Raw genomic sequence first — 10,955 nt, 5'->3', positions numbered from 1 at the left:
TCATTTCTTCCCCTCTATTCTCTAACGACCGTTCTTTGGCCAATCTTCCATCTGTTGGCGTACCCTCTCACATCCTGAATGATGACACAACAACAAAGCTACCGTGAACGCTACGGATCGTTGTGCTTCTATCTATATCCGTCGAGACGATGAACATGAATGCGATTTGATTTGGCCAAGAACGCTATAAAGATGCTCAAGAAACATTTTGATTCAGTTAGGAACATAACTAAGATGCTTGAGAGACATTTTTGTTGAAAGAAGTGCGACAATCTGTCGCACAATAGATTTGAACGAAGAGCCTCGATCCATCGTAAACAGACCGAGCCATTTCTTTTGACTTTACAAAGTTTCAGAAATTCACTAACAGTCTTTTTCTCTTTAAAACCTCTTAAATGACAGCTTTAAATGGGATTCCTGAACCAAAAGTTCAATAAACTTTAAAAGCCCATGACAATCTGTCATCATAGAAAAGAAAAACCAATTAAGTATATTTGGCAATCTTGATCAATCACATTAAGACCATCTTTAAATCTAAGTGTACTATTCATTTACTTGGTTTTACCAAATTAAATCTTAATTTATGTAACTTAGGAAATTTTCTAGCAAATTCATTCTCATTGGTTTAGTTTAATGTCAAGTATGACCAAATACTTGGATTATCATATATTAATTAACAATAAGATGTTACTTGTACAAACTATTGATATAAATTACTTTTTATAATCTAATTTTTTCCAATTTCTTTATAAATGCTTTTAAATGAAGATACCATACATTATTACAATTCTAGTATACACCTGACAAATAAATGATAATCCATTGTGCCCTTGAACAAATTGACCATTGGATTGAAAGTGGCGATTAGACGTTGATGTATTATGAGCATTCTTACCATAAGACAAGTTACCATTTCCAGATAATTGTGCCCAATTTTGTCATCCGAATTATTACTATTGAACTGCTTAAATTGAGTTGTTACATCAGCTATACTATTTTGCATCTTAAAAACATAACCAAAATTCCTGTTTTAACCTCTACTCTAAATTTTGGAGGGTGTACTGTACTTCACTTCTGATACGTTTGTTGACTCTGACAAAAAAGTCAAGTTTTGTTTGTATATTTGGCCAAATGACTCCTTTTTTATCTAATTTTATCGTTTTTGTCAAAAGTAAAATTATTATTTAATAAAAATATTTAAAAAAATTAAAAATTTATCACATTTCGTCCCCCATATTTAAAACTAACAATTCTCTCATCCAAAATTTGAAAAACTTACTTTTCCCCCATAAGATTTTTCTAATACGTTGTCGGTGGTTGGAGACGATGGCGTTCTCTCTCCCTTCCAACTTCTTCCTCAGTCTTGTTCCATTTTCAACTATCATTAACTAATAAAATCAACCGAGGAAGACTGTTCTTTGTTTCCAAATGAAAATGTGATTTATCTAGAGACGAACGATTTGTCTTCGTTGACTAGTTTCTTCGGCCAATGTTGGCCAAAATGAAGTGCGATTGATAGAAAAGCTGGGAAGGAGGGAGAACGTGACTGTCATTGTCTCCAGTTGCCGATAGTGGTGATTGAAAAAACCTTAGGAAAAAATTATTGATTTTTCAAACCTTGAGTATCAGAAAATTTATTAGATTTTTAAACTTAGAGAGGGAAAATGTGATAAATTTTTAGCTTTTAAATATTTTAATAAATAATAATTTTACCTTTTACAGTAATAGTGAAATTTAACAGATAATAAATATTTGAGTTTTTAATAGTGAAATTTAGGAAAAAATATTGATTTTTCAAACCTTGAGCATAAGAAAATTTGTTAGATTTTTAAACTTAGAAAGAGAAAATGTGATAAATTTTTAGCTTTTAAATATTTTAGTAAATAACAATTTTATCTTTTACAGTAATAGTGAAATTTAACAGATGATAAATATTTAAATTTTTAATAGTTAACGGGTGAAAAATTGGTTTGCATCAAACCTTAGTGGGAATAGTCATTTGGCCTGTATATTTTTTTAAATGGGGTCAAATTCATGCCCTAAACAATCCGATATAAAATAAACCAATAAACTCTTCTTTGGTAATTTTTTTGACCACTTGCAGTCAAGGCTTTTGCTACCTCTTTCATTTTCCTTGTGTACTCAATAATGTCCATTTTACATGATTGTTTTTAATTGCACAACTTTCAATTTTGATTCAGTCATAAAAGAATATACCTAAAGTGCTCATCTCACTGTAAGTTACACAATTAGGTATGTGTGTGAACATAGATTCCGAAATTAAAACTCAGTTTTACAAAATTAATTAAAAGTTAATTAATGTAAGTCCACCTAGGAATTTCTTTAGAAAATTCAATCTCCTTGGACTTAATTTAATGTAAGTAGGATCAAATACTTGTGTTATCATATTTTTTAGGCTAAGGTGATATATTAAATAAAGTCATATATTAATTAACAGTGTTACATGTATAAACTATTGATAAAGATTATTTTTTATAATATATTTTTAATTTGTTTATAAGTGTGTTTGAACGAAGACAACATACATTATGAAAGTCAAATTTATTCACGCAGGAGAACTCAAAACAACGACAAATAGCTCTCAGAAAATGTAATTCAAATGCAAAAAACACATCTAACAAACACATGTTTTGTTGGACAAAACATTTATTTATTAATTAAACATAAACACCAAGTTCCACTATGGCAGACGAAGATAGAGAGGGATGGGATTGTGAGCATTTGGTTGTGAGTCCCAAACGGAAAATGCGCTTGTTGAGTTCATCCATTTCTTTGTAATTTCCGGATAATGGCGGTCCAATACATCTTTAAGGCTCTCTGTGTTATTCACCCATTGCAATCCTTTCTCAGTGTATGTTTCTTATTGAAATAGCTTGTAAAAAATCTGTCAGCTTCAATCTCCTATAAGACAAAACCATAATCCAAATTAAATCTCATAAGGAATTAACTTCATATATTACACAAAGATGTGTTACTAGAAGTTTGTGGAAATTCACAAGTTTTGTGTTTTCACCTGGAAGCCATCACTACGAAAATTACGAATGCTGTCTCACTAATGGCGAAACCTTTGATCTTTTTCTCTGCCATGAGGCCAACTAGTAGACCAATCTCTTCAACATCATCGTCATAAACTTCACGGAGAATTTGAATCTTTTCCTTATCATCCGTTAGATCTTCCCATTTAGAGATGGGAAGCAATAGTAAAGCTCTGCGGAATTGATTGTACCTCGCAACTTTTCTCTCTCTGTCCCTATAAACTGCAATTACAAACCAATTCGATTGTTAGATCCACTCCAAATTACACATACACATTCAAACGATGGGGTAAAAGCGGTGATATAATAATTTTACCTTCAAGAGCTATCATGTCCACATGATCAACCCTGTCTTTGCCGTCCACATCTTGTACTATAAGGTCCCTCATCCACAAAGGATAGTTCCAAAGCTCTAAGGCGCTAGAAGCTTGGTGACTGATACGAACCTCAGGAGAACCACACTTCAAAAGCTAGCTATTGAGATGGGAGAGCCCAAGACCCTATAAACCCCACACTAGTTGTCCATACTTTCCAATGTGGGATTCAAGTCCCATACCTTGTACTTGGGATCGTAACATACCACCACGCTTCGCAGCCCCGGCGCCCACGCTGGCTGGCTGGGCGCTAGCTCCCTGTTAGACCCGAGCAAACACTGCAATCGGCGTCACCACCCGCATCGTATGATTGCAACTGGGAGACATGGTGATGACTCTGATACCAAATGATACGAACCTTAGGAGAACCACACCTCAAAAGCTAGCTATTGAGATAGGAGAGCCCAAAGTCATATAAACCCCACACTAGTTGCCCATATTTTCCAATGTGGGATCCAAGTCTCATACCTTGCACTTGGGATCCTAACATACCACCACGCTCCGCAGCCCCGGTGCCCACGTGGCTGGCTGTGAAGAAGAAAGGAGGAGGGAGGGCAAGAGTAAAGGCACGAGCAGAGGAAGACACTGGAAAGCAAATCATGGTGGCAGAGGGCTGTAATTTTAATGCAGATGGCAGCAGTGGTGGTGACTTTAGTAAGCAGTTTATGGGAGCTCCAGATGGCAGCACTCCAGAAGCAGCAAAGGTAGCAGACATGCAGCAAAAGTTTTGGGACATGCTGGAAAAGAAAGAAATTATGAAGATATTGAAAGTTGAGCTGGCATGCAGGGATTGGGAGAGTAGTTGTGAGGAATTAAGAAATAGGGACCTGGAGAAGGAGGAGGGGCAGAGTTTTGAGAAGAAGTAGAAGGGAAGTGGGGGAGAGTTCCAGCCTCTCGAAAGCTAGATGGCACTGAACTTTCTTGAGTTTCTTTGAGTCATTGTAATCAGCGAGGGTTTTAGCTATGTTGTTGTTGCATTTCTTTTGATTGTTTGTAGCCGTTTGGGGGCTTCAGTTATATTGCTTTGTAAGGAGACTATTAGCCTGAGTCTTTAGAGTGTGCTGCTCGATTTTGTAATCCAAGTGGCAGGGAAATACAAAACTGATTGTCTCTGTTTCTTAACAAGAATTATTACATTTGGAATATCAATTTGCATTCTGTTTTCCGCGTTTATTCACTGTTACATCGAAAGTAAACGAACAACAGCCCACAAGTGAGTCTCGTTTCTCTGGGAACCCCAACCGCACACGTCACTGAGGCAGAAGTCTGCTAGTGCCGACCGCGAAATCTCCAGGTTCCTAACAGTGACCCATTGAAACAATTTGCTTTTCGAATCCAATTTATGATAAAGCCATTTCTCCCTTTAAGTCAAATCATACTTGCCATAGGTATCCTTTTATTTTAGACAAGCCATCGAAAATTGTATCGGCAAAAATAGAAATAATAATATCACTGAACAATCAATAAAATAAAAATGAATAGAACACTAGATGGCGAAATTAGTTACTTTTCAATCAAGGGTGGAGACTTGTTAGCTACAGGTGCAGCCGTGACATCCCTCAGTTCAAGGTGATCCGGTAGAAGAGAGTGGAGGCGATAGACGCTGACAAACTCCTCAGTCAATGAATATGGAACACCGTGATACTCAGGCTTCTTTAAGCCAACCAATCCGCTTAACAAGGCTCCCCCAACATTTCCAAATTTGTCCTTAAATTTCTTCCCCAGTAATCCATACCTGCAATTAATACATTAAAACAATAAATTAGCCAACTAACTGAATGATATATGCGTGTTTATCACCAATGCATATATATCTAGCTACCAGTTTGCACGCATCCCTGCAAGTAGAGTATTTGTTTTGAGGAGCTCCACTGTCCAATCAATTGTATGAATCTTTGCAATCACAGCTGAAGTTACTAGCCTTGCATGGCGATGCAGCTCTTCATCATCAAATTCAGGATGTTCTTTCTGAAATATCCAAGAACAATATTAGTTAATTAATTAATTACTAATTAAGTATATTCATGCATGCATATAAAATTGATACCTTGAGGGCGTCACAAACTGCATTGTGTTCTTTAACGAAAAGAGCCTGCAATGTTGAGACACCTGCCCAGCTATTGCGAACATCTCCTGTCACAGCAATTCCATTTTCGTCGTGAAGAAGAAGACCATCTTCTGATATTTTAAGCTTCCCGTCTATATAAGTCCTTACTCTTTGCAATCCCTTGGCGTTGTTTCCGTATATAGAACTTCCATCCCTTCAAGTTCACCATGAATAATTTTTATATCATATTAATTATTTTAGATTCAATATTATAATTAGCCTAAGAAGATTTAGAGATGCATGGTGCATTAATTTATGAATTAAGTTCTTACCACCAAGGTGTTCGAATATTTATATGACCTCTTTTGATTTCAGAATTAGATTCGGTTAGTTCTTCCTTTGTCTTGTAGAACTTGAAAGTACTGAGGGGGCATTGGCTTGCAATTTCAGTTGTGGGTGCTGTCAGCTCGATCTGCAATATAATGATATTGTTACCAAACAAATTTATCAAGTGAAATAATTAATAGTTAATAACTTTCCAACTGAAGCTTGCATTATATATTGCAAAACATACAAATTAATTACCTGATTTGTATCCTCCATGTGGTCAATCCAATCATGTATCATAAACTGAATCCAAGAAGTTGCTATCATGTTGAACTGCTTTCCTGTGTCCACGAAACTTCTTCTTGCTAGAAGTTTTGCGGCTACCACCATTGGCTTTGGTTTCAGTAGCTGAACAATGTTGTGATAATTAAATTAACCCAAGTTAACATAGTTCTGCTATCATGTTGAAGTGCTTAAAATACTATTATTTTGATTTCAATTAGAAAGAAATTATGACTATGAGATAATAAAGAAATATCACCTTGTTTTCCTGATCAACAGGAAGAATATTCCTACCAAAGAAAGTTACTTGGCTGCCGGTAATTGCATTCATGGGATCATTAAATTCTCCATCGGCCGTTCTGTAAGGAAAGTCCTCCGGACAGAACATACCATCAATCGGAGTTTTACCGACGTGAAATAAGTTATACCGTTGGTTAAGGTGTCGACGCAATTCAAGATAAAATAGGCCTAAAAACACTGGTAAACGATGCCATATTCCCAACTTATCAATGGAATGCACAATCTGCACAACGACAATATATAACAGTAAAAATGTTAATTTGATATGGCAACTGTAATAAGAACTTAAAATTTTAAACAAGGAGATTAGAGTAAAATATTACAAGGAAGAGAAATTTATCTAAGACAGTCATTTTGGAGACAATCTCATGGAAGTCTTTGCGGATGAAATAATACAAAGGCAAACGGACGAAAGCTAAAGGCATCAAGAAGAGAGATTTGATGAAAGCCATTACTTGAAACAAAGTTAGTGTTTCGGTACTCTATGAAAACCTGTCGTTCTTGTGTTTGTGTATATATACGCGCTCATACAAGCAAAAGGCTTCAAAGAGGAGTTAGGCGCTGATGCAATGCAAGACTCCAAATATGAGTTAGGCGCCCATATGAAAAGTTGAACTATGTAAAGGATGACTTGAAAAATGAAATTATATTGAAACCTTGCGATGACCTGCTGTATTTTTTACTGAAAGTAGACGGCCGAAATCAAGATGCATGATGAAACGATGATTAATTAATTTGTTTAGCGAATATATTCTTCTATACACATATATATCATCGTTTGATAGTTATAATAGTTAGGATTAAATAATTTAATGTTAATAGTGTAAGATATATCATTAGACCAGTCCCGCCGTACCTAACATTTTTCTTCTTAAACAAAACAAAATGTTTAACAATCAAACATTTTATTCGAGAAAAGATAAAATATGGTATCGCAGAATGGTTATGCATAATCATTCAAAAGGGATTATTTTCCACCCAAATTTTAGGCCAATTTCAAACCCACACCTACGGGAGATGACAAACCTAAACTCCTATTTATGACCAAACTTCTGTTAATTTTTTCTGATAAAGGGAGGGATAAAATAGTCATTTTACTGTTTATATTAAAAGTTATAAAGTTTATTACTTTTTCCTCCGCGAAGGTTTTAGAAATTAATATTTCACCTTTACCTAAAGTTTTTAAACTTTGCAAAGTAACATTTTCATGCCCAAACCTAGGGTTTCCATATTTTTTAAAACTCGACAGCCCTCCATAACTTTCAAAAACAGCAGTTTCACCCTCACTCTTCAACTTCATCTTTCGGCGTCGTCTTCGACCTCCTTCTTCTCCTGGTGCATTGGCGGTGGTGTGACGAAGAGATCTTTATCTCTTTGTCGCACAACCCAGATGATGAAGGCGTCATCCTTCATGGCTCATCGCGTCATCCTTGATCTATTCTTCCAGATTTGGACAATGCTTCATCATCCAAATCTGGGAGACGCTTCGTCGTCCAGATCTAGATGACAAAGGTTCGTCTTTCATCATCCTTTGTAGTTAGAGAAGGGAGATCGATGGAAAGCGTGGCCGTTGATGGTGGTCGGAGAAGGAAGCAAATCCTAGGGGTGAAATCTAAACTTTTTAAACTTTTAGGATGGATTGAAGTATTAGTTTTTAAGAACTGGAAGGGGGAAATGATAAAATTTTGAAGTTTTAAAGTTTACAGGTTTAATGATGATTTTACCCTTATCTTTAACTGAAAATTTGGACGACAATTTGGTCATAGGTAAGAGTTTGGGTTTTTCATCTTCCATGAGTGTGACTTTGAAATTGGGTGGGAAATAGTCCTTTTCCCCATTAAAAATTGAATAGCATTATTAAAATAATATATCAACTCAAAACTATAGATAAAAAAGAGACAATTGAGAAAAATGACAAGGGTGAGGTAGAGGGAACAGATAAATTGATTAAGTTTGAATAAAAATGTCAAACGGATCGAGTTATGTCATGCCCACGAAGACATGACCCATAAAATTATTTTTCTTTTACTGTTTTTTTTTTGAATTTACTATTAATAGCCCCTCCAAATTAAAAAATTCACACAACAATTCATTCATAACTCCTCAACTCTTTTAATCTTAATCTCAATCTTTTCATATCAAATCTAATCAACTCTCTCAATCAATTTTAAATTTTTCTAAACTAATTTGTTTTCAATTCTTTGAAATATTTTGTCAATTAGTATATTTATTTCATTTATATCAAAATGGACTCGAGATCAAAAAAGTTTAATCCGATTAATTATTTTGAGAATGAAGAAAATCAGCATTTTGAAGAAGAACCTTAGTTAGAAGAGCAATTAACTATAGCACCATTGACGATGTAAGAGCATTTTGATCAAATGGAAGAAATTAGATGTGATAAATTGATTTGATAGGTAGTATACAAACATTATGATTCATGTTCAACATATGCAAGTTTGACAAGTAGGTAATCCATCCAATTATGATTTAGGAGAAATTTAACATCTCCTCTAGAGGTATTACCCTTTAGAAGCTTGACTTAAAGAGTATGGAAATAACTTAAACTTGCAACATAACTAACTTTAACTTGAGACAATTACAAAAAAAAAAAAATCCTTTGTTTAAATAACAGTGTGAAAATGTACAAAGGTGTCCAAATAAAAACATCAACAATCAACAAGGAATGTGTGTAATAAACTCAACATAAACATAAGCTGAAAGTTTCATCATACAATCCATAAATAAAACATGAAAAGACTATATTGTCCTCATGTTGACTCCATGTTTACTGACCCTACATTGTAGTTGCCATCATTACTTGTTATTTGCAAAACATACAGATAGGGGAGTGAATAATCAATCACCCAGTAAGAGGAGACATTAGTCTTGCAATTGAAAACTTAATCCCCATTTTAACTTAAACTCATTCCACCTTAACTTTGTCATTGGGATATACACTTTCGGACTTTGAACTTTGATGACATGGAACTAACATTTCTTAATTTACTTTTCTCGAGGACATTTTTAGTCTTATTCAGTCAAATTGGGGGTGCACTTTTGGTCTCATAATTTTGATGACTTCATCTAAATCATCTAAGATATATTCGGGATCCTATATTACGTAACTCTCTAAATACAATACATGTGAAAATAAGGTGAAATGCATTTTTTAAAAATGTTTACTTTTTCTAAAAACATTTTTTGAAAACGTTTTCTATTATGGTATTTGGTTTGGGTCGAAGCAGAGATTTGACACATTGACCATGTAAGTTGCATATTGTGTAGTCCCTTTTTGCTATACATTAGACCATTGTGTCATGACTATGTAGAATTGCAGGCATTTATCGAGAGAATCTTACAAGTACCTCTTCATAGTGACCCTCATTAAAACATATAAAAAACTCATCAGAAAATCATATTTTCATAGGTATTTTGTGTTAAAAACTAAAACTGGGTAATATGCCTTACACATGTATATAGATATACTAGGCCATTTTGTGTCTTATAGGATCAAGTCCTACTTATACTCTATAAATTGCTAGTTAACCATATGTCTTATGGGATCAGTTTTGGATATATTTACACATTAACTATGTGAAAACATGCATAAGAAAACTAGTCTCATGTCAATATAATTGGCTAAATAGGTTTGTTTTCATGTTAAAACGTTTAAGCACTCATGTCACTATCTTAACTTTGTCTTGGATTTAGCTTTCACCTTTAACTTAGGTTTCTCTCATGCCCTAATATGCTGGTGCACTCTTTTGGCATGGTTTGGTACTTTTTGTATATCATGTATATCCCTAAAATCCTTTGGGAAATTGTTACAAACACTTGGACGTAAATCTTGAACCTTATTCATTTTCTAATTGGATATACGATCATACATTGTAGGCTTACAATTGTGTAACCTTTCCTCTGTACATAAGTTCCTTGCTCATGGGTATCCTTAACCATGCTATAATTTATAGTTATGCATGTCCTATGCATGTTTGTACATACTTGACTTGTGCACAACTCCCTCATGCGTGAATATCTCAAACCATAACTCTATGTATAGATGTGCATATCCTATACACGGGCGTACATGAATGTATCATGAACAACTTGCTTCTTCTCCTTCACAACTGTATTTGAACTCTAAGGGTATAATCATTTTTTCTTTCTTGTGAATGATTGTACAACTTTTCTGTATAGTTATTCAATGAAACCAATCTTACGTGTTTTGGATGATCATATGTAAAATCCTTGGTTCAATAGTCGACCTACTATCAAATATTGTCCACTCTAGACACATAGTCCATAATGGTTTTGCTTCTAGGTTTTATAACCCAAAACATGTCTTGATAGTTTAAGAAGCTCATAGACTATTTAACTAGTCAAATCCTCTTACCCTTAACTAATGTGGGATACACAGACAAAATACATATAGACCCAACATCTCTCTCATGTTTTTTTGATATAGAATTTGTCTAAGGGTATCACATGAATCCCTCTTATAGGAGTTAGTGTTCTTGTTAAGATTTGCTCCACCATCATTCAAAAAGATAAGTAGAGTCACTTTGA

At 34.5% G+C, this 10,955-nt stretch overlaps 1 pseudogene; it reads right to left on the bottom strand.

The window, feature by feature from the left end:
• Positions 1-2,701: 2,701 nt before the first annotated feature.
• On the bottom strand, positions 2,702-6,194 carry LOC123224511 (annotated as a pseudogene).
• Positions 6,195-10,955: the final 4,761 nt, after the last annotated feature.

Source organism: Mangifera indica, chromosome 8 (genome assembly GCF_011075055.1).
Source record: "Mangifera indica cultivar Alphonso chromosome 8, CATAS_Mindica_2.1, whole genome shotgun sequence".
Taxonomy (NCBI): Eukaryota; Viridiplantae; Streptophyta; class Magnoliopsida; order Sapindales; family Anacardiaceae; genus Mangifera; species Mangifera indica.
Note: the sequence above shows the minus strand (reverse complement) of the source record. Positions and strands in the feature narration are given on the sequence as shown.